At 48.7% G+C, this 22,500-nt stretch overlaps 1 long non-coding RNA gene across 1 annotated transcript in view; it reads right to left on the bottom strand.

Annotated features, from left to right (window-relative positions):
* LOC135830141 (uncharacterized) overlaps positions 1-17,420 on the bottom strand; it is a 22,578-nt gene extending 5,158 nt beyond the window's left edge. Inside the window, exons 1-2 of the long non-coding RNA XR_010556000.1 lie at positions 17,340-17,420; positions 9,591-9,885 (exon numbers count right to left, since the gene is read on the bottom strand). This is a non-coding gene — a long non-coding RNA (uncharacterized LOC135830141). The remainder of the gene's footprint in view (positions 1-9,590; positions 9,886-17,339) is intronic.
* Between the last annotated feature and the right edge of the window lie 5,080 nt (positions 17,421-22,500).

Here is a 22,500-nt window from a genome sequence, read left to right as displayed (position 1 = left end):
CCAAGTTCATGTGTTGCGGCTTCGGCATTCCCGATGATGACCGCCGTCCCATTGTCATCGATGGTCAGTCGGTGGAGTGCGTACCGTACTTCATCTACCTTGGGTGCTTGATGACTCCAGAGGGCAGGATCGGTCCGGAAGTTGACCGGCGACTTGTGCGGGCTTCTCGGGCTTTCGGTGCACTCCGGTCAGTATTTGAAAACCCCGCTATCTCCATCCGAACAAAGCGGGTGATCTATGATGCCTGCGTGTTGTCCGTCCTGCTCTATGGCTCTGAATCCTGGTCTGTGCTGCGTCGCGATGAAGATCGTCTGGACCGTTTCCACCACCAGTGCGTCCGTGCTATCCTTGGCATATCGCACATGGACAAGGAAACGGACCACATCACCAACAGCGAGCTGCGTGTGCGCTGGGGTAATAGTGATCTGCTTTCTAACATCCTGCGTCGCCGGCGAATGCAGTGGCTTGGCCATGTTGCCCGCATGCCGGATGACCACCTTCCGAAGCAGCTTCTGTTTGGTTGGCTGCTGCAAACCAGGCCAGCACATGGACCACGTCTCAGGTGGAAGGACCGCGTTCGCTTGGATCTTACTCTACTCCATGTACCAGAGTGGTACAAGTCCACACAAGAGCGACAAGAGTGGCGCAGCATCTATCTGCCCAGTGTGGACCGTCCTGCACTGGAGCCGGCTGCTCACTGTAACACCTACAACAGAACATTCACCAAACCGTCTGGTATTACGCGGCACAAGTGCCTTGCTGAGCGTCGGCTTCAGGTAGAGCTTCAGCGTGGTGCACGGCATTGCAGCACCTGCCGGCGGTGGTTTAAAAGTGCGGGGGCCTGGCTGTTCACCGTTGTCAGCCATCACCATCTACAACAGTGGAGCCAACCGCTACTGCTCACGCCTCGTCGCCTCCAACCCAAGCATCTCTGCCCTCGGCGTCCCCACCCCGGTACACTGTGTCGACTGAGCACTGCTGCGATCATCACTGCAGTGTCTGTGGTCGCTGCTGCAAATCGGCTTCAGGCTTCAGCCGCCACAACTGTCGGAGAGGCGGGTGCAGGGCTGTTGATCGTGGCCACTTTTCAACATGAGTGCAAGTGTGGGAGACGTTTCCATTGGCTCCGCGACATCCGGCGACATGTCTGCAGGGCGTCCTGACTGTACGCTCTCCTCTCCTCCCCCGCATCGGGGTGGCATAGCCAGTTACTGGCAGCTGTACACAAGGTCAAGGTCAAGGTCAAGGTGTGTGTGTGTGTGTGTGTGTGTGCGAGCGCGTGTGTGTATGGTACATGCATGGGTGTATTATGTGTGTGCATGTTAGTACAGTCCTGCTCAATGAGATCCAGTCTTGCTACTCAAGTTTGCACCCGTTGCACCCCTTTGCAGCCCAGTATTCGCAGGTCTAGGGCTGTGCAATGCCCACAATGCCCACGCGTGCTTGAATGACGCAACTGGATTTCATTGAGTAGCACTATACATAAGTAAGTACATGATTGTGCATGTGCATGTGTGTGTGTGTGTGTGTGTGTGTGTGTGTGTGCGTGTTGTGCATGTGTGTGTGTGTGTTATGCGTATGTGTGTATGTGTATATGTGTGCGTGTGTTTATATATTCTTCCACAACGCTGACACGACTTTGCACCAGGCTGTTGGCTGACAGGCAGTTGACGGGCCGCACTGCACTTATGCAGCTTGTACCCAGACGCACTAAGATGGCGGTCGCAAACACTACAGTGCAGAGTTTGCTTAGATGGTGGTGGTGGTGGAGCCACAACATCAACGACACTCGATCTCCACAAAGGTCGATCCTGGGCTGTTGCAAACCATGGTGTATCCAAGGAGCGTAGGTCGTGATGAACACGGTCCTTGAGCCGAAGGCGTGGACCTTGTGCCGGACAAGCTCGTTCAAGAGTGCTGGTGGGCTGAAGGTACATAAGTGCCCTCTCGCAGGTTCCTCCCAACAGCCTTCGGACTCTGTCGATCCTGCACCTCGCCTAGTGCTTCAACACCAACATTGTTTCCCATTCCACTGCCCGTCATGTAACCGGTGCTTTCGATCTAAATTCTGCTGCTGGATTTAAGCGGCACATTTGCGAGCGTGGCAAGCGACTGACAGCAAGGGAGCGTCTTGAGTTCAAGTTCTGCTGTACGTGCGGCGAGAGATATCGCAGGCAGCAGGATCTGAAGCGGCATGAGGCCGGATGTTCTGCCGCGACGCCGTGATGCTACCCCTTTGTTCCCCTTCTCATGAAGGCAGCTTAGCCGTTTAACGGCAGCTGTTTGTCAAGGTGTGTGTGTATGTGTGTGTGTGTGTATGTGTGTGTGTGTGTGTGTGTGTGTGTGTGTGTGTGTGTGTGTGTGTGTGTGTGTGTGTGTGTGTGTGTGTGTGTGTGTGTGTGTGTGTGTGTGTGTGTGTGTGCGAGCGTACACGCGTGTCTATATGTGTGTGTAAGTGGTGTGATGCTTCTGTGGGAAAAAACTGAAAAAGGCCAAAGAGTAGGAATTAAGTGGCCCGAAAAAACACCACTTCATAGCTGTGTGGTTTATACCAGCCTGAATAGTGGTGTTAGCTCCCGGCTAACTGCAGTCCCCTCACCCTTCCAGAACACAGGGGTTTTGTAGTAGTGAATTAGTATATGGACGACCTATTTAGACAAGTGTCTTAAAAAAAGGAGAAATTTATAAGAATTTATAACATCTAGGAATGAGTTTGCTCCCACACTGGGGCTCGTTTGGAGGTGACAGCGTTGTGAATGACCGAGGGTCCTCTACGTCTGTTCTCACCGTCCAGGAGCGATAACTGACTCACACTGCCATCTGGTGTTCACGAGGTGTTGGTCGCGCTGGAAACAGAGTGTCTCTGTAAGTTTGTATCCCGGGTGATGTTTGTGCCTGGACAGCACTATATAAGTGGTGCTCTTCAGGCACAGTCTTCCTCAGCCTACTCAAGCTCAACTGATGAGGGTGAATTCCCCAAAACACTGTGTATTGAGCAGGGAGTGGTGCTTTCTTGCAGGTTTGCCGAGTCGAAGGGTCGATGGACTTCTTGTGTTCTCTGGATGGCAGTCGTGAGTCAGTCAAGTGTCAAGTCGTCGGCGGAATAGCGCGAGCTCCAGTGTGGGAGCAAACCCATTCCTAAACAAAATCATCGCCGAAGTCGCAACCTCTATTTCGTAATTTATAACATCCCTATGCTTTTTTTGTCTAGGTCATCAAGGCAAAAAAGCATAGAGTAGGGCCCTGAGCTTCGAAGCTATCTCGCTCCGTGTTTGTTTGTTTGTTTGTTTGTGCCATCGGCATGCCTGGCGCTATCCCGTACCTGTCCCGTACCATACCATGAAGGACAGCATCGGCATAATAAATGCACTTGGCGCTAGCCCGTACCTGTCCCGTACCATACCATGAAGGACAGCATCGGCATGCCTGGTGGTATCCCGTACCTGTCCCGTTCCGTACCATCAAAGATAGCTGGCCACAATATTCAAGTAGGGCTTTCAAATGGAAAATCATAATGTGAAGGTATTACCCTCGAATGCAAAGAGAAAGTTGACTCTGGCTAGGCAAAAAAGCATAGCGTAGGGCCCTGAGCTTCCCCGCTCTCTTGTTGTTAATATTATTTAGGAAAGGGTTTGCTCCCACACTGGAGCTAGCGCCGACTTGACTTGCCAGTTGACTGACTCACGACTGCCATCCAGAGCACACGAGAAGTCCATCGAAACTTCGACTCGGCAAACCTGCAAGAAAGCACCACTCCCTGCTCAATACACAGTGTTTCGGGGGAATTCTCCCCTCATCAGTTGAGCTTGAGTAGGCTGAGGAAGATTGTGCCTGAAGAGCACCACTTCTATAGTACTCTCAGTGCACAAACATCACCAGGGATACAAACTTACAGAGGCGCTCCGTTTCCAGCGCAACAAACACCTCATGAACGCCAGATAGCAGCGTGAATCAGTGTCGCTCCTGGACGGTGAGACGGTGCAGCCCTACACAACGCGTCACTCGTCTGTCCTGCCCTGGGGCAGGTGTTCAAGAACACCTACAGCAGTCCATGCCGCCTGTTTGTGTCGGGTGGTGGCGAGATAAGTGTTAGGTGCCTCCTCCCGTACACTCTTACCTACAACCTTTCCTAAGCTGGCCAACCTGCATGCACCCGTACTACGTCATACTCACCTTCCGTTCCGTTTGCCTGGGTAGCTACTTGCGCGCCCATGTTTGTCATAGCTACCCAGGCCCTTTATATTGCGTTGCTTCTCTCTTCAACTCTCTCTCTTCAATAAGCTCGCTCTCTTCAGATAATCTCTTTCTCACTCTTCAATGTAGTCATTCCGTTCGTCCTGGTCTCTTGTCTCGTCGTCTATAATAAATTTCGTTCCATCAACCTACCTGTTCCCGTTGTCAGTTGTGTTAGTTAGTAAGAAACCTCTCTACTTCGGACCCAAAATTGGCGCCCGACAATTGCTCGGAACCGACGACCCTCATCCTCTACCGCTCTACCGCCCGGTATTCGTCTCGTCGTCAGTCTCGTCTCGTCGCCAACCTCGTCTCATCTCCAACCTCGTCTCTTCAATGTCAACCTCGTCTTGTCCAAGTCATGCAGGTCAGCTACTTTCTTTATTTCTCTCTTTCTTTTTCATCCGTCCTTCTTCGTCAAATTTATTTTCGGTTTATTTATTTTGTGAATTTTTTTGGAGACTTGTGCGCGCGTGTGTTCTTCATAAAATATTAGTAAATTAGAGGTCCGATCATGGTAAGCCACGCTCAAATTTGTGATGTTTAGCAGAAGTGCAACTATGCTATTCTTAGCCATGCAAGCAGTATCAGTAGGTTCCTCGTCACGTCTAGTTTCTTATACAAATAATCTACGTGGAGATAATAATTTTAATATAGCTATGAATAGGATAAAGGCCGTTTCTTATCTTTAGACTTAGAGAAGTACAGGAACAATATTTGTAATGCATGATACTAGTAAACACTTTTGCCAGATCCGTGCACGCATGCAGGGTGTGTGTGTGTGTGTGTGTGTGTTTTTTTCCTTCCTCGGTCATTTTTTTTATCTCTATTTTTCTCTTCGTCTTATTATTTTCCGCGAGGTCACAGTTCGGTTTTTTGCTCAGGGGAGGTATGTTAGGTGCCTCCTACCGTACAATCTTACCTACAACCTTCCCTAAGCTGGGCGGCCTGCATGCACTCGTACTACGTCATACTCAACTTTCGTTCCGTTGGCCTGGGTAGCTATTTGCGCGCCTATGTTTGCCATAGCTACCCAGGCCCTTTATATTACGTTGCTTCTCTCTTCAACTCTCTCTCTCTTCAATAAGTTCGCTCTCTTCAGATAATCTCTTTCTCACTCTTCAATGTAGTCGTTCGGTTCGTCCTGGTCTCTTGTCTCGTCGTCTATAATAAATGTCGTTCTATCAACCTACCTGTTCCCGTTGTCAGTTGTGTTAGTGAGTAAGAAACCTCTCTTCTTCGGACCCAACATAAGGAGTCAGGAGGGTACCTGCCAAGGTGATCCCCTCGCCATGGCGATATATTCGGTCGCCATGATGCCATTGATAGACAAGCTGTCAGAGTGCTGCCCCGGCGTGGTGCAGCTATGGTATGCTGATGACGATGCTGGTGGCGGGCAGCTCCTCAATCTAAGACAGACCTGGGATGGGATTCTGGAGCATGGCCCTGGCTATGGATACTACCCTAACGCGAGCAAGACAACACTGATGGTCTAGGAGCAGCATTCGGCCCTTGCGCTCCAGCTTTTCAGGGAAACGGGCATTCGTGTTGTGACCGAGGGTGCTCGGAATCTTGGCGGCGGACTAGGTTCATTAGTCTTCTGCGAGGAGTACATCACAGAGTAAATCAACAAGTGGACGCTGCAAGTTGAGTGCCTGGTGGAGGTGGCCGCCACTCAGCCACATGCAGCGTACGATGTGTTTGTGAAGGGCCTGGCGTCAAGTGGCGGTACCAATTGCGTGTCCTGTCTTGCCCTGAGAACCTTCCGGTCCGTTTCGACGCAGTCATTGCGACCAAGCTGCTGCCAGCGCTCAGCGGCCATTCCTGTTCGGATGAGCCGGCACTGAGAAAGCTGCAATCGCCGGTTTGGTGGCATGGCAATCCCTGTGCCCTCGGTGGAGGCCGAGAAAGAGTTTTCTGCCTCCAGATGAATTATGGCTCCTGTGGCTTCCTGCGTAAGACCCGCAGCACATCCAACGAGCACCAACGACATTGCCCTAACAGACCAGCTGAAGGAGGCAATAGCCCTCAGCCGGCAGGAGGTAAGGCGTATTCGGAGTGAGAGAGCTACCCGAGCCACGGGTCTTGTTAACGAAATACGCCCGGATTTGACAGCAACACTGGTGTTATCCATGGAGACTGCCGCGGAAAAGGGCGTATCGTCTTGGGTAACGGCGGAACCATCATCCCCAATGCAGATGGTGCTCAACAAATCAGATTTCCGAGATGCATTCTTCATCAACTACGGTCTGCAGCATGACTGCCTGCCACTGACTTGTGTATGTGGTGCTGCAATGACAATGGACAATGCGATGATGTGTCCGGCAGGAGGCTACCCCATGGCACGCCACAACGAGATCCGAGATTTTGTTGGCTGACGTGATGCGTGAGGCAGTCAGGGATGTTGAGGTAGAACTGCCTCTACTGCCATATGATGGTGAGCGGCTCCAAGGCAGGACAGCCAACCACTCGGCAGGTGTCAGCCTGGACATCTGGGCTTGTGGCTTCTGGACGAGACAACAAGATGCTTTTTTGATATCCGGGTGACACACCCAAAGGCAAGCTTGCTGTCGCATCGGGAAGTCATCAGCCAGCTGCGAACCCATGAACAGATGAAGAAGCGCCAATACAGCGAGTGGGTGACAGCAGTGGACAGAGGTACATTTACACCTCTAGTTTTCTCCACCTAGGGCATGATTGGCAGAGAGTGTTCAATGGCCCTGAAGACACTAGCATGCCTGATTGCGGGAAAAAAAGTTTACCTTCATCTATCGGTCATCATGGGTTACCATCGCTGCAGGCTGTCATTCTGCCTTATGCGATGGGCAGTCATCTGTTTGGGTGGTTCGAGATTCACCTTTGGATGTTCATCATGCAAAGGTCATTCTACAGAAGTATATTACCCTCAGCTGTACTTCTAAGGAAGTAGTCTGTACGTAATGTTCACGGAAGTGTTGGGCACCTCCTCCCGTACATTGTACATTTCCCAAGCTGGCCTGCATGCACCCTGAACTACGTCATACTCACCTTTCGGTCCGTTGGCCTGGGTAGTTACTTGCACGCCGATATTTTCCTCAGCTACCCAGGCCCTTTATCCTGCATCATTTCTCAATCGATCTATCCCTCTCTCTCTTTCTCTCTCTCTCTCTCTCTCTCTCTCTATCTCTCTATCTCTCTATCTCTCTATCTCTCTATCTCTCTATCTCTCTATCTCTCTCTCTCTATCTATCTATCTATCTATCTATCTATCTATCTATCTATCTATCTCTCTCAATCTCTCTCTCTCTCTCTCTCTCTCTCTCTCTCTCTCTCTCTCTCTCTCTCTCTCTCTCTCTCTCTCTCTCTCTCTCTCTCTCTCTCTCTCTCTCTCTCTCTCTCTCTCTCTCTCTCTCTCTCTCTCTCTCTCTCTCTCTCTCTCTCTCTCTCTCTCTCTCTCTCTCTCTCTCTCTCTCTCTCTCTCTCTCTCTCTCTCTCTCTCTCTCTCTCTCTCTGTATTCCATAATGTAGTGGTTGTAGTTCGTCTTTCTCTCCGCCCTTATTGTAAATGTCCTTCCACCTCCCTGTGCCCGTTGTCCGTTGTCTCTTGGGTACCACCCTTTCCGTATTTCAACAATGGGGCCCCACTTTCCACTCAACCCACGACCCTGGACTCATCGGCCCAGGCGTCCTCTACCGCCATTCGTCTCGTAATCAGTTATTCTCGTCTCGTCTTCAACCTCGTCTCGTGTGTTTCAACCTCGTCTCGTCCACGTCATCCAGGTCAGCTGTTTCATTATTTCTCTCTTTCTTTTTCTCATTCGTCCCTTCTTCGTCAATTTTGTTTTTGTTTGATATGTTTTGTGATTCCTTTATTGTAGTGTGTGTGCGCGAATTTCCTTCATAAATATTAGGGGTCCGATGGTGAGCCACATTCTATTATTCATGATGCATTGTTAGCAGAAGTGTGACTATGCTGTTTAGCCGTGCTAGGTTGTGTGATGCATAAAATCACGCGAACCGTGAAATTTATTTAATACATTTCACGGTTCGCGTGAGACTCGGCTGGAAGCCCAGTTTTCCGCATCCGTCATGGGAACGCCACCACCCTCTAGGATCAAAGGCGCAGATGTAGCGCCTAAACAGTGGGAGGTGAGTAGATCAGAAGAACTTGTGGCCTGGCACGAGGGTAACATGGATGCAGCTAATGGGATTTCTGTTTAGCCGTGTTTTGTTTTAGTTTTCTTCTTCCTCAGTCATTATTTCTCAAATTTTCTCATGGCCTTATTATTCTCCACGAGGTGGCGATTCTTATTTTATACTGAGGAGGAATGTTAGGTACCTCCTTCCGTACATTGTACCTTTCCCAAGCTGGCCTGCATTCAGCCCGTACTACTTGATATCATCATCATCTGCCGCTAGGGTTTATCGGGTGTTAGCGGCCGTCTTGAGTTCCCTTCGGGAACGGACACGATAATTTACTTTTGTTTACGTGATATTCACCTTTCATTCCGTTGGCTTGGGTAGTTACTTGCGCATCCATTTGCCATAGCTACCTAGGCCCTTTATCTTGCATTCTCTCTCAATAGATAGCTATCGCTATCTCTCTCTCTCTCCCCCCCCCCCCCTCTCTCTCTCTCTCTCTCTCTCTTTCTCTCTCTTTCTCTCTCTCTCTCCCTCTCTCTCTCTCTCTCTTCCATAATGTATTGGTCTGTATTTCAACAGAAGCATGAAACTGGAGTTGCAGATACGCAAACTTGTCCCGCCTGATCTATAACCAAGAGTACATAATCCCCAAGAGTGTGCAACTCGACTATGGGTGCTAGCCCGACAGAATTTCAAGTTGGCATCATTTTTATGATGTAATGCGCACTATACACAGATTATCAGACGAATCCGGAACCCGTGAGCGTGCGTGGTGGACCAAGCCCATCTGATCCTGTACAACGATTGCAAAGAAAAACTTGAGATGCGCTGACACCCGTACGCATGTTGTAAATCACAGGTGCAACGAGCATTGCATCATAAATAATGACGTCAACTTGAAATTCTGTCGCAACAGCAGGGTATGTGGGATTTGTACACTCTTGGGTGGGGGGGGGGGGGGGGGTATGTACTCTTGCTGTAACTTATCCCTTGGTTATCCGCACCCCGAAGTTTACGCAAGTCAGTCTACCGGGCAACCTTGGGCCGAATCTCAGTGGAAATACTATTACTCTTTCGTCACTTTCTGTAAAAACAAACAGCAACGACACACACGGCGCCTAAGGCTTCTCCACATCAAGATATATGTGATTAGTAGTATCAGACATTTCAAAGTGATGGGCACTTTGGGTCCGGATAACCGAGGTGAGAGCTCATTACATATTCTGGTCACTTACTTTGCTGGGGAAGTAAAGTGACGATGAAAGAAACGCATGGTCTATCAAGTCCCTCTTTCGCGTCGCGACCCCTTCTTCTATTTCCACATCTGGGGTAACGTATCCGCAGTCTGCCGCCAAGTTAAAGGTTTCGTTGTAGTCACTAACAGCGACGTCTGGTATTGTGGGCCGAAAGTTTTGAGTAGCCGCTTTCAGTGGAATAAAATCTTGAAAGAGCACTGTGAAGTGTGATGGCGTTGCCAGTGCCGATGGGCTGACGGGTTTGTGGGAAACAAGGAAAAAGTCCCAACGCGGACTGGAAGCAAACAAAGCAAAGTGCAAATAGATATTTTCACTCACATAGCAACCGGGTTGTACATGGGGTAGTGGTCTACCAGAATGTACTCAACTCCACGCTCTACGAGGAATACAGAACCACGATGGCAGGTGGGGGAGAGTTGCGCAGTGGAAGAGCAGCAGAGCACGACAGAAAAATGGTGAGTGAAAAATACGTTTTTTACACTCTTTCGCTACGCTCAGCCGTGAAAAAACAACACTTTTTTAACGTGCAGCACGGTGAACACTGTAAAAGAAAATCTAGTTTTATGCATGCTCAACTTTGCCCACCCACCCTGTTAACCACCCACCCGGCCAGCCACTCACGCCCCTCCCCCCCCCCCCCCCCCCAAAAAAAACACCCTGCTTACCACCCAAGCACCCACCTACTGAACTGCGAACCAACCCACACGACCAGCGCCCAACCAAAAACCCAGCAAGCCGCGCACCAACCAAAACCAATACACTCGACCACCCACACACACACACCCTGCCACCGACACACCCACACACCCACCCTGCCACAAAATCCCAGCCACCTGCCTGCAATCCATCCATTGCTGTGACTGAGTGCTCCGCAGTCTGTCGGTGTGACGTCACTGTTAATTTGTTAGGAAGCAGCTGGTAGTATCGTCACGCGTATATTTTCTTCTGTGTTTTTCTCAACATAAGCACATTTCGCCAGTCAGCCAATTTGCCAAACAGTGCGAAACAGGCATCAGTGAATGGTTTCTGGCTTCCTTCATTTCCCTGCTACCATGAATCACTATGGATTGTGCACTAACGTGCTGAATCGTACGATAAGAATTGGTTGCTCTGTGCTTTGGAAATGGCGTGTCCACCCAACTTGATTTTCTGTATAATTTGTGGCGGTTTATCCATTTGTACAATGAAGATTCCTAAACTGCTCTTTGTTTCCACTACTTCATCCTGCATGAATAGATTTTTCACATGTGATTGCGCTTCTGAAATTGGTTTCTACCACACATCTGTTTAATCTACCTCAGGCGGCCTAGTACTGTATCATAAGTTTAGTGGCTGTAGTGCTGGACCGTGACTCAGAATTCTAACTCACAATATACATTCCGGCAGTTCTTCATGAACCTGCACCGCAAACAGCCACAACTGGCGTTGCGCAATATCCGACCTGCATACAGTCACTAAGACTAGCCAAAAGTACTATCCTGGCGGGCAGGCCTGACTGTGACAGGGTTGAAGCTCATCAGCTCACACGTCCTCTTCCTTCCTCAATCTTTACCCTCCTGTCGGCTGCTACTTGCACAAAGAGGGGCACTTGAGGGCAATCCTTCTCGTCAGATTTTTGCACGCTGCTAACTCTAGATAAGTGGAACACAGTAGCGGCTTGAGCTTGTCATGGTAAGGATTGGCCACAACTATAGTTTCCTTCTATAGAAACTTCCATGCGGGGCGTTCTCGCGAGACAAAAAACACAAAATGCATTTAATAATGCTCTCGCAATGCGGCCGATCCGAAATACCGCAAATATAAGGGGCCTACTTCTAACGACCAACTGGCTTTAAGGCGAGACAACAAAAAATAGAGATTCCCGGGCCCTCCCACACCAAAATCGAGCCAAAGCCAATTTCCTTTTTTTTTAAACAGTTCATACATGTACAGTACTGATCGTGTCATGTAGATCTGTGACGTGGAGTCACACAAACCGGAGCTTGTACGACTCCCTGATGTACAGATCAGGGCCATTTTTGGCCGAAATATAGAAAAATTGAACGGATAAACCGCGTACCTGTTGTCCGAAAATAAATGAATACAAATTACCGGAAAATGCTGTAAAAAAAGTTCAACATGGCATGCACACATGCATGTACATGTACCGTATACATACATGGGAAAAAAATAAAAAATAAAATTCGCCCGCCCGCACCAATTTCACATGGGTCCTGCCCGGGAATCTCGATTCTATTTTGGTCTCGCCTAATGACTAGGGTCCAGCGGATAATGCTCCGAACATGTTCGTATAATGCTAACCATAATGCTCCAAAAACTGCCTTATAATGCTGATTATAATGCTTCAACAAGGGATATAATGCTCTTGGTTTGGAACAAAAATGGAAGAAAGTCTGCACATTGTCAAACTTCCAGGAAATTTGGGATAAATTATGATAGTCAGTATCCGGTGTGTGCATGTGCTCAGTTGTTGAGTTGAGTGACGGTTGGGGATTTTTTTCCTCCGTCTTCTGCAAGTAGATTTCAGCCACGGGCTGGCTTCTGGCCAAGGCCAGAGCCAGCCCTGGTGACAGGAGCATTAGATAGGTTGCGCTGAACAAGACGACGTACATCTTGTCGTCGCGGGCGAGGAAATAAATCAGTGTCGACACCATGGTCACTTCCGATGTGACCACTCGTACTGAACCTCGTCCGCCTGAGCGCGGAGGCTCTGCAAACCCCCGCTTAGAGTTCGGCTCGCAACGTGCACCAGCAGCAAGGAGATTTGTGTTGTCCATGGGGACGTGGAACGTCAGAACTTTGGTGAACGTGGACGGCGATTTGAACACTGCCTCAAAAAATATCAAAAATTCAAAAAGACAACTCCCGGGCCGCGAGGAGAGAAAAATCGATCTTGTTTGCCGGCAGCTGCAGCGCTACAGTATGGACGTCGTTGGACTTCAGGAGACCCTCTGGTTTGGAACTAATTCCTACCAAGTCGACGACTGTCTCGTCTTGGCGAGTGGCCGTCCGACTCCGTCTGATGGGGAGTCGGCGCGGCGGGGTGAAGGAGTTGCAATTGTCTTGCGCGGTCGTTGCAGGGACGCATTTGTTCGCGGTGGCTCGCAGTGGAAGGGGCACAGCTCGAGATTGGTTTCCGCCAGGGTCAAGTTCGAGTGTGGACGGAACCGTTCGCCGTTGTGTATTCACATCGCCGTCGGATATGCACCGACGTTCGCCAGACCGCGCGCTGAAAAAACTGCGTTTTATGACAGCTTGCAGACCTTCATTGACAGCGTTCCAAAGTCAGACCAGTATTGCCTTCTTGGTGACTTCAATGCTAGAGTTGGAGTTGGCGAGGTGGATGATGAGTGGAGTGACGTGCGGGGGCAGCATGGTTTTGGTCGTATGAACTCAGCAGGAGAGGAGCTGCTCAATTTCTTGGCACGAAATGGAGCTGTTGTATGCAACACATTATTCAAGAAGAAGGAAATCCATAAACATACCTGGTTTCATCCACGCTACAAGCACCCGCACTGTATTGATTATTGCATCATATCACAAGCACATCGGTCGCAGTGTTTGGACTGCCAAGTAACACGTAATGCGGAATGCGACACTGACCATAAGTTTCTAGGCATGAAATATCGTCTAGGTGCCTTGCCCAGTTCACATGTCTCCCGCAATGGTGTTGGGCGATCGAAACCCATTGCTGTGTCGCGCCTGCGTAGTGGTGCTCCGGAGGATATGGAGGTTGCGCGTGAGAGATTCTCCAAGGGCATGGATGCTGAGCTGGAGAAAGTTTGGACCCCGAATCCGTCCATCGAGGAGTGGTGGAGTACCCTCAGGACGACCACCATCAACGTTGCCAGCGACTGCCTGGGTCGGGAGAGGCGCCGACAGCCAGAATGGTTTACAGACAAGCGCACTGAGATCGAGTCGGTACTCCGTGATCGGGACAGTTGTTACTCAACCTGGATGTCAACGCGGAAGGCCAGTGATCTGGATTTGTACAAGAAATCTCGTAGTGCGGCGCGGTGCACCATGCGGAGGCTGAAGCGAGACTGGCTGCTGAGACAGGCAAAGGATTGTGAATGGTTTGGCTTGACGGCGAAGAGCGGTTGGGAGTGTATCGGTAACATTAAGACCACCTTGGGTGGTATGCGTCCCCGTGCAACAACTGCTATCAGAAACAAGCAAGGAGAGATCTGTGACACGGCAGAGGCCACCGGTGGAAGGTGGCGTGAACATTTCGATGGCCTCCTGAACATTGCCAGTGCTTACGACTTGGAGGTAGTGGATTCGATCGAGCAGCGGCCGGTTATGACGGAGCTTGGTGTCGTGCCTGAGTGTGATGAGATTTGGCGTGCATTGCGAGGGATGAAGTGTGGCAAGGCATGCGGCGGATCCGAGATATCTGTGGAGATGCTGAAGTACGGTGGCCCTACCCTGATTGCGAGGTTGCATGAACTGATACGGGTGGTGTGGGAGACTGGCAGCGTTCCACAGGATTGGTCTGATGCTATACTCGTCCCCATCCCCAAGAAGGGTGACCTGGGGTCTTGCAACAACTGGCGTGGGATATCGTTACTGGATGTGGCTGGAAAGCTAGTTGCTCGCATGATTGCCAATCGTCTGCAGGTTCTCGGAGAAAGGTGCTTGCCTGACTCGCAGTGTGGTTTCCGCAGGGGCCGTGGTTGTTCGGATATGGTGTTTGCTGTGCGGCAGATCCTGGAAAAGTTGCACGAACATGCCACGAAAGGTTTCGCTGTATTTATCGATCTGAAGAAAGCGTACGACTCGGTTCCGCGGAGTGCTATGTGGAGAGTGTTGGCTAGACTTGGCGTCCCAGGGAATCTGATCACCATCATCAGTTCCTTCCATAGCGACATGACTGCCAGTATTCGCGTGGGTGGAGACCTGCTTGCACCGATTCGGGTTGAGATTGGCTTGCGGCAGGGTTGTACTATGGCCCCGGTTTTGTTTAACCTATACATGTGTGCAGTCTTCGAGAGATGGCGTGGCGTGATTGCTGATGATGGTGAGCTGGGGATCCCACTCGTCCAGTTTCGGAGGGAGCGGCTTTTCAACACCAGATTGGCAGAGTATCGCAGAGTTCGGCTGACGGAGTGTCAGTTTGCGGATGATTCAGCCTTGCTCGCAGTTACGCATGCTGGTGCTGAGAGGGCTCTATCCTCGTTCAGGGATGTAGCTGGTGCGTTTGGCCTTAGTGTCAATATGTCCAAGACCAAATTCATGGCGGCTGGGGCTGGTATTGTGGATGCCGACCAGACCCCTTTGGATGGTGTTGTTGACCACGTTGAGGCCTTTCGCTATCTCGGTTGTCATGTTACGCCAGACGCCCGGAGCTCATTTGATGTGTCTCGGCGAGTTGCTGCTGCATCGGGTGCGTTCTGTACACTGCGGGAGTCGGTTTTCGCCAGTGATGACTTCAGCATCGCCATCAAGCGCATCGTGTATGGAGTGACTGTCCTGGCGGTCCTTCTTTATGGATCTGAGAGTTGGACCGTCAGGCAGCGTGATGTCCGTCGCCTGGAGTCCTTTCACCTGCAGTGCGTGCGTTCCATCCTGAAGATAAATCGTGGCCGGCAGATCGAGGAGCACATCTCCTCTCTCCAGGTTCGCAGGATGTGGGGCGATATGGAAGAGATCGCGGATAAAGTCAGAGTCCGCCGACTTCGATGGCTTGGCCATGTGTCCCGCATGCCAGATCGGATCCCTCGTCAGCTGCTGTACGGCGCATTACCCTCCAAACGTCCACCGCATGGACCCCGTAAGCGCTGGAAGGACTCCGCGAAGTGCGACTTGATGGCTGTTGGCGTTCCTCTGGAGCAGCTTGGTGACATCGTCCAAGATCGACAGGGATGGCGAGTCACCTGCCGTGATGCTGTCGACGCAATTGTCCAGGCCCGCATGGAGCCTGTGGCGAAGCCCCTCATCTGTGGCACTTGTGCGCGCAGTTTTCGTCGGCCGCAGGACATTGCGAGGCACAAGTGTAACGCTGTTCGCGCGGCCCGCGCGCGCTGAGTATGGCGTTCCCCGCCCGGTGGACAACACGTCTCCTGGTCTGCCCCGTATGGGGCCACATAGCCAGTCATGGCAGTGGAAGAAGGAAGGAAGGAAGGTGTGCATGTGCTCAGTTCGAGCTTGATTGTTGAGGTGTTGTTTTTGGAAATGGAGCCTCCAGCGAAGAGGCAAATCCACAGGCCCTGCTTCCACCATGTCTACGACATGGAGACGAAAAAGATGACCTGCTCCTGGTGCGCGACGCACTTCCGTGGCAAAGTTGTGACTCGCCTGGTGAGACAGCACCAGGTACATTGTGTACCCGGCTCGGACCCGGTTGAAATGGTTTCGCCAGGTACACGCGTACCTGGCGGTCCTACAATCCTATAGAGCAGACACTGGTTCATGTGAACCATTGAAACATGTAATAATTATCTCTGGAGTTGTTTACTGACACGACTGAATGTAGCATATATTTGATGTTTGTCTTTACACAGTGTGAGTTTTATTTCCTCCTGTCTCACTTCTCTTTCTCTCTTTCCTGCTATCACCCCTTGTGCATAAATTCTTCGCTAAATTTATCACCTTCTAGTAATGGGTACCACCCTAGTGATGCTACTTATCCCAATGATTCATTGGTTCTGGTTGTTTGTACTTCATTTGAATAGAATACCTGAAAACTGATTCATGAATTTCGGAGTCCTTATTCCTGATGATGGTTAAGAATATTAAATTGATACAAGGAAAACGGTGGGGCACAAGTCATGCGTCAGTCCACCAACTGAACCAGGTTTATAACGCATTACTTGTGCCCCACCGTTTTAATTGTTTCATTTAATTTTAGTATTTTCCTCGGCTCACCATCTGAGTAATCATGGTGAAGGATAGCTTGAGATTGGTAAAAACGGTGTAGACGATGTGCAATAAAATGATGAAAATATGAAGAAATGGTGTAGAGAAAAAATATGGGTTCAAACAAGTGTTCGTACAACACTCATCAGGAATCGTTGTTTTCTACATTGCATGAATAAAGTACACAAATGTCTTTTCAGCTCATTTTATTGATTGTGGTTATCAAATTGTTGTCTCCTCGCCGTTTGTTTGAGATGTGTAGTTCATCATTCCTTAATAAGCTTCAACTGCTGTCATTTTACTTGTACACTTTTGGCTGAGTTGTGAGTATACAAACCAGTATCCAGAGTTACTCAGTGCTGGTTTCTGATGATCCCTTACGGCCTGGTCAGACTGCGGCAAAATCTAAATAATCCTGTGATTATAATCCGAATCTCCATAGTAACTTGCCGCCTGAGCGGCAAAATCGAGAGTTGAAGCTCCAAAAAAAAAACAAGAACGGACCACCCTTTTCCGCTCCAAACAGGAGTTTGGCGCTGATATTCACTGATTTTTTTATCTCGATATCGAGGAGCTAATTGGCCACGAACAACAATAAACCTCATAAGGATGGTTGCAAGGATTGCACTGAAGGTGTTGGCGATCCCCAAGGTGAAGGGATTTGGCGTTGTTCGTGGAGACTGCCACTTGACGCTCGAAATGAAAAGTTGAATTTTCATTCTCCCACATGTGTAGTGTGATCGCGATTCTTCTTCTGGACGATTTTATTTTTCGAACATTTGCCGCAGCCAGGTCCTTAACGCATGAAACTCGAAGGGAAAACAAACATTCCACGAATATTTTAAATCACCTCCTTCGCAACTTTCTTACCTGTCGTCGGACTGCGGCCATCTTGTTATGAGTCCGTTGAGATATGTGCCTTGATCCACAGAATACACTTTTCCATCCCGGTTTTGTATGGGTGCTGTCAATTTAAACATGCGCTGACCTATACGCTTCTGAACGACAACAAAAATCAGTTCCACCTTTGTTCGCGGTTTGACCCTGCATAATAAATATGTATGTAGAGTACAGAAAAGACAGGATATTCCCTTTGTAGTTAGTCAAGCGCTGACGCTTGCCTCGGATACAGTCTCTCAACTGTAGGACTACAGTTGTCTCTGTCCTGGCGACTGTCCAAGGCCCCAAATCAGTATTCACCCACTTTTAAAAATATAGTGATGGTTTGTACGTGATTTCATACGTATAGATTGCCTTTGTCTCAGTTCTAGAGAGGTGAGCACTTTTAATAGTACAAGAAGGAATGGTCCACAGATTTCCAAATTCTTCTGCTTCAATACTAAGTGAAGCCTTGCAGAACTGGAATAGGAATGTACATGATTTTCAACCAAATCCCCCCCCCCCCCCCACACACACACCACCGGTGCTCTCTGGCCGAGGCACAACATAACTGGTACATACATACATCGTTATTAGCACTCCGAAGCTACGGACACCTTGGTCTAGCGGGGCACCCTTGGGGAGAGTTTTAGTGGCAATATTACTACCCTGTCGTTAATTTTTGTGTGGAAACAGTGCGCCACTAAAGTGTATGTGGTTGGTAATGACGGACATCTCAAAGTGGAGGCATTGAGTGGTGCAACGCAGATGCTAGGATCCAGTAGGTATTCACAATGCAGTCGCCTCCTCGCCTCCAACAACTAGTTACACGATGTGTGTGAGGGACAAGTCATGAGTCAGTCGTCAGTCGGTAATGAGGTGTGTGCGAGGTGTGACGTTGGATAGTGAGCGTGTATTTTACATAGGATGAAGCGAACTCGATCTACAGCGGACTTCGCAAGTCTTTATGACAGGATCCTGGTGTGCACGAGATGACAACCGTGAGTCAGTCAAGTGTCAAGTTTGGCAGGAAGTGTTTGATCCAGCTCTGCCTCTCGGTATTGAGCACTCTCTTGGACAGCCTGGAAACTCTCTGTTTTACACACAACAATATGTTTATGTATCTATTATTGCACGATTAAAGAGGTCAATATATGAAAAATAGAGCGAGTAAAACACCGAGGTCCCCCGAGGTCTTTTACGAGGTCTATATTTCATTTATTGCCCAATTATGAGGGCAATAATAGATTTATCACGACATGGCATACCTAACGTGTTTTATCTGTGTTTATAGGAAGAAATGAATACTGTTGTAATAGTACATAGTATGCACGTACGTCGTTTACATTGGACATTACTTCTCTATAAACAGAAGTTTTCAGTTGTCACCTGTAGTATGTTTCCCAAGTTCTTTGACTGAGAATCTGACAGTTTGGGTTCAAATCCCAACATTTGGCTCCAGATTTTTCTTCTTTCAGTTCTGATTTTGTCTAATGGGCCATTCACACTACGCCCAAAACGTGGCGTACGTGACGTTTTCGTCCCAATAGCCATGACAACATGGAACGTGGCGGGAAAAATCGAGCGCCTGATACGAAAACGTAGACGACGTATCCAGACCCCAGTACGGACAGTTGTTCTGTCGTTCGCGGCAGTTTGTATCCGAAAAAGGCTGTTGCCTTCACTGGCTTCTGGCGGCCCAGGCACTGGCTCCACGTGGAGAGGTACTACCAAACCGGCGTCCCTGCTTGACTTCAATTCTTGCTTTCACTTCTTGCTTTCCCTTGCTGTCAGCAACTTGTCTTGCATTTTTCTCTTTCTCTTTCAGTTTTGTAAAACGGTCTCTTCATAGTGCCATCATGCCTGCCCGCTTTGATACAAACTCCGAACACCTGTTCATTGAAATTTGGGCAGATTTGATGTCGAGCATGGATAAAACTATGACCACAAGAGCTGCAAAGGAGACCAAGGCAACCCAGCACCTCAACGATCGTCAGAAGGAGAGAATCTTCACAGTGCAGGAGGTTCACAATAAAATAAACAATTTGAAGAAAAAGGGCCGGGAGCTAGAAACAAGAACGGAATGAACATAATGTCGCAGGACATTGGTCCGATCTGACGACGGCGTGATGATTTTTGGTGGAAATGGAAGGGGATCGGCGGCGCGGTGTCAGCTTTTGGAACTTGCTCCTGTTCGATGCTCTGATCTGGTCGCAACTGTCCCAAACCACAAAAGAGCAGAAGTGCCATCAAGGCATGCCCCTTGATGCTGGCAATATCCATATCAAAGAGAAAACCGAGAAGCAAAAGAGAAACTCATTTGTTCACGTTATGATTGTCTGTCTCCTTGCATTCGTTCTGTTGCTCGTTCTGTTGCTCGTTTTGTTGCTCGTTCTGTTGCTCGTTCTGTTGCTCGTTCTGTTGCTCGTTCTGTTGCTCGTTCTGTTGCTCGTTCTGTTGCTCGTTTTGTTCCATGAAAGCTCTTGTCACCACGTGTGCGTTTGTCTTCTTTTGTAGTTTTAGTATCCAAATGTGGCACTGTTTGTTAATATTTGTCTCCTATTGGTCTTTTTGGGCTGGCTGCTACTGGTATTTCATGTATGCACACGTGTACGATTGTACCCGCTGCGTCACTTTTGGTATATCATTGCCGTAGTTCCACTCCGCTTCTGCATTTAGAGTCTTTTCTCTTTCCAAATATCCAGTGGTATCACGCCCTGGCCAGGACCGCACCTCCCGTGAATGCGACTCCCTGGCTGTGTCCACAAAAGCTGTACGTACAGCCATACGAACAGACGGTACGTGCTTGTGTGAATGCACAGGCATGAAAACGACGTCTGCCAGTACGGCGTATTTCAAAACGTGACCCGTTTTGGAACGTAGTATGAACACCCTATAAGTTGAGGAAAAGTTCTTTCTCACTCCACGTACACCGACATAACGACATGGACCCAGACAACAGAAGCAGGAGCACACCGAGTGAGGGTAGTAGGCCGCAGCCAGATGTGACACGGGTGAGACACAAACAAATTACTGAAGGAGTCAGGCAAAAAGAACAGCAACAAAAAGAGAAAATATCAACTTCCATATTCGCAAGAGAAATAATTTTGTAGCGCGAGAAATCATTTCTTCTCGCTCCACATATACTGGCATACACAGACACATAGACAGCAATAGCGACAACAAAGTGAAGGGTAGTTGGCCGCAGCGAGATGTGTCAGATACCGTCACGCAGGGGACCTGTCCGCCTCGGACGTTGGTCAGATGTTGGTCAGTTGGATGGCGAAGACGGCGATTCGGGGGATGCGGGGGAGCCGACGACGATGTGATCGGAGGGGATGTCAAAGGCACTGAGAAAGAAGCATTATGTTCGGGATCCTGACAAAGGATTTCGTTCAAGGAAAATCTTACGGAGATCAAAAAAACCGGTCCACACTGGTGAGACTAAAAACTGACCGAAGAAGTCAGGAAAAGAAGGGACAATAAAGAACACACCAGATGCCATATTTGCAACTGAAAATATTTCGCGAGAAATCATTTCTTGCCTATCTCGCTGCGCTAGGCCGGCGAGAAATACAACTCGCCTCACTCGCTCCGCTCGGCCGGCGATAAATATAACAAAACCTCGGGCTAAGTGGTCAATAATAAGTGGTCTTATTATTGATCTCCACAGAAACTTGTGATCTCTAAGGCCCCTTGCACACTACATAGAAATCCCATTTTTGTTGCATTCCTGTAAAAGTTACCATGCAAACGGTCTGCTTTTCGCGGGAAACCTAAAATGTTGCGCAAACGTATTCAGCAAACTCCAGACGGGTATACAAAGGTACGTTTCAATGATGTTTCATTTGCATTTCTGGACCGTAGTTTGCTTTGCACCTGTCCTTCCGTGAGACTTCTTGAGTCTTGTCGTCAGCTCTTTTTTCCTTTCGATTTGTTCCTTGTTTTGAGTAGTTGCACGTTGTTTGTTTCCTTCTGTCGCGTTGAAGCTAGTTTGAGAAGATGAAGTTCAGCATGCCGAAAGTTGTGTTCAATGATGAGATGGAGGGAAAGTTGATCGAGCTGTGGGCACACTACCAGCTGGAGAAAAGTGGAACGATGGAGAAGAGGTCACAGAAGGAGAAAGAGATTTCTGAAGACCTCAATCTGTATGCTAGGAGTGTTGGCCTGGACATGGCATTCGATGGGAAGTCGCAGATCCATGTCGAAGTGATAGCATTTCACCAACACTCGACAAACATTTCTGCAGACCAAGCTCGGAGAGAAAAGTTTAAAAAATTTTAAAATCTCCCGCACTATCTCCATGCAGCACCGCGGTGAGGCGGCAGTTGCCATAGAAAATTTTATGAGTATTTTATTAAAACGAAAATGTCTTTTCAAGTGTGCAATGGAACTGATCGGGACTTGCTTGAAAGTGACCCATACGCTGTAAAGCAACTTTTTACTTGTACGTAGTGTGCAAGGGGCCTAAGCGGTCAAATATCAGCATAATTATATTGACCGCTTATATTGACCACTTATTATTGACCACTTAGGCCGAGGACTTAGAACTTTTTCCTCAACTTAGAAAAAAAAATCAGAACTGAAAGGAGAAAAATCTGAAGCCAAATGTTGGGATTTGAACCCAAACTGTCAGGTTCTCAGCCAAAGAACTTGGGGAACATACTACAATTGACAAGTGACAACTTCTGTTTATGCAGAAGTAATGTCCACTGTAAACGGCATACTTTGTACTATTACAATAGTATTCCTTTCTTCCTATAAACACAGATAAAACAGGTTAGATATGCCATGTCGTAATAAATCTATCATTCCCCTCATAATCGGTCAATATATGAAATATAGACCTCGGTCTTTTACTCGTTCTATATTTCATATATTGACCTCTTTAATCGTGCAATAATAGATACATAATATCTGAGGAGCTCCAACAGAGCAAAACAGTTGCTGTCCACAGATTTGGATACATAATAATGTAATCATTATGTAATTACTCAATCTGCGGACAGCATGCTGTTTTGTTCTTTGTGAACTTATCAGCGCAGCACAGAGGAATATAATATATACAAGCACATCAAGGTCCTGCGGCTGTTCAAGTCGCAACCGGACTGACAACTTTATCACGTGTTTGTTCTGGTACTGCATTCCCTTC

The sequence above is a fragment of the Sycon ciliatum genome, chromosome 13 (assembly GCF_964019385.1).
Source record: "Sycon ciliatum chromosome 13, ocSycCili1.1, whole genome shotgun sequence".
NCBI classification, from domain to species: domain Eukaryota; kingdom Metazoa; phylum Porifera; class Calcarea; order Leucosolenida; family Sycettidae; genus Sycon; species Sycon ciliatum.
The sequence above is the reverse complement of the archived record's forward strand: the minus strand, read 5'-3'. Positions and strand labels throughout refer to the sequence as shown.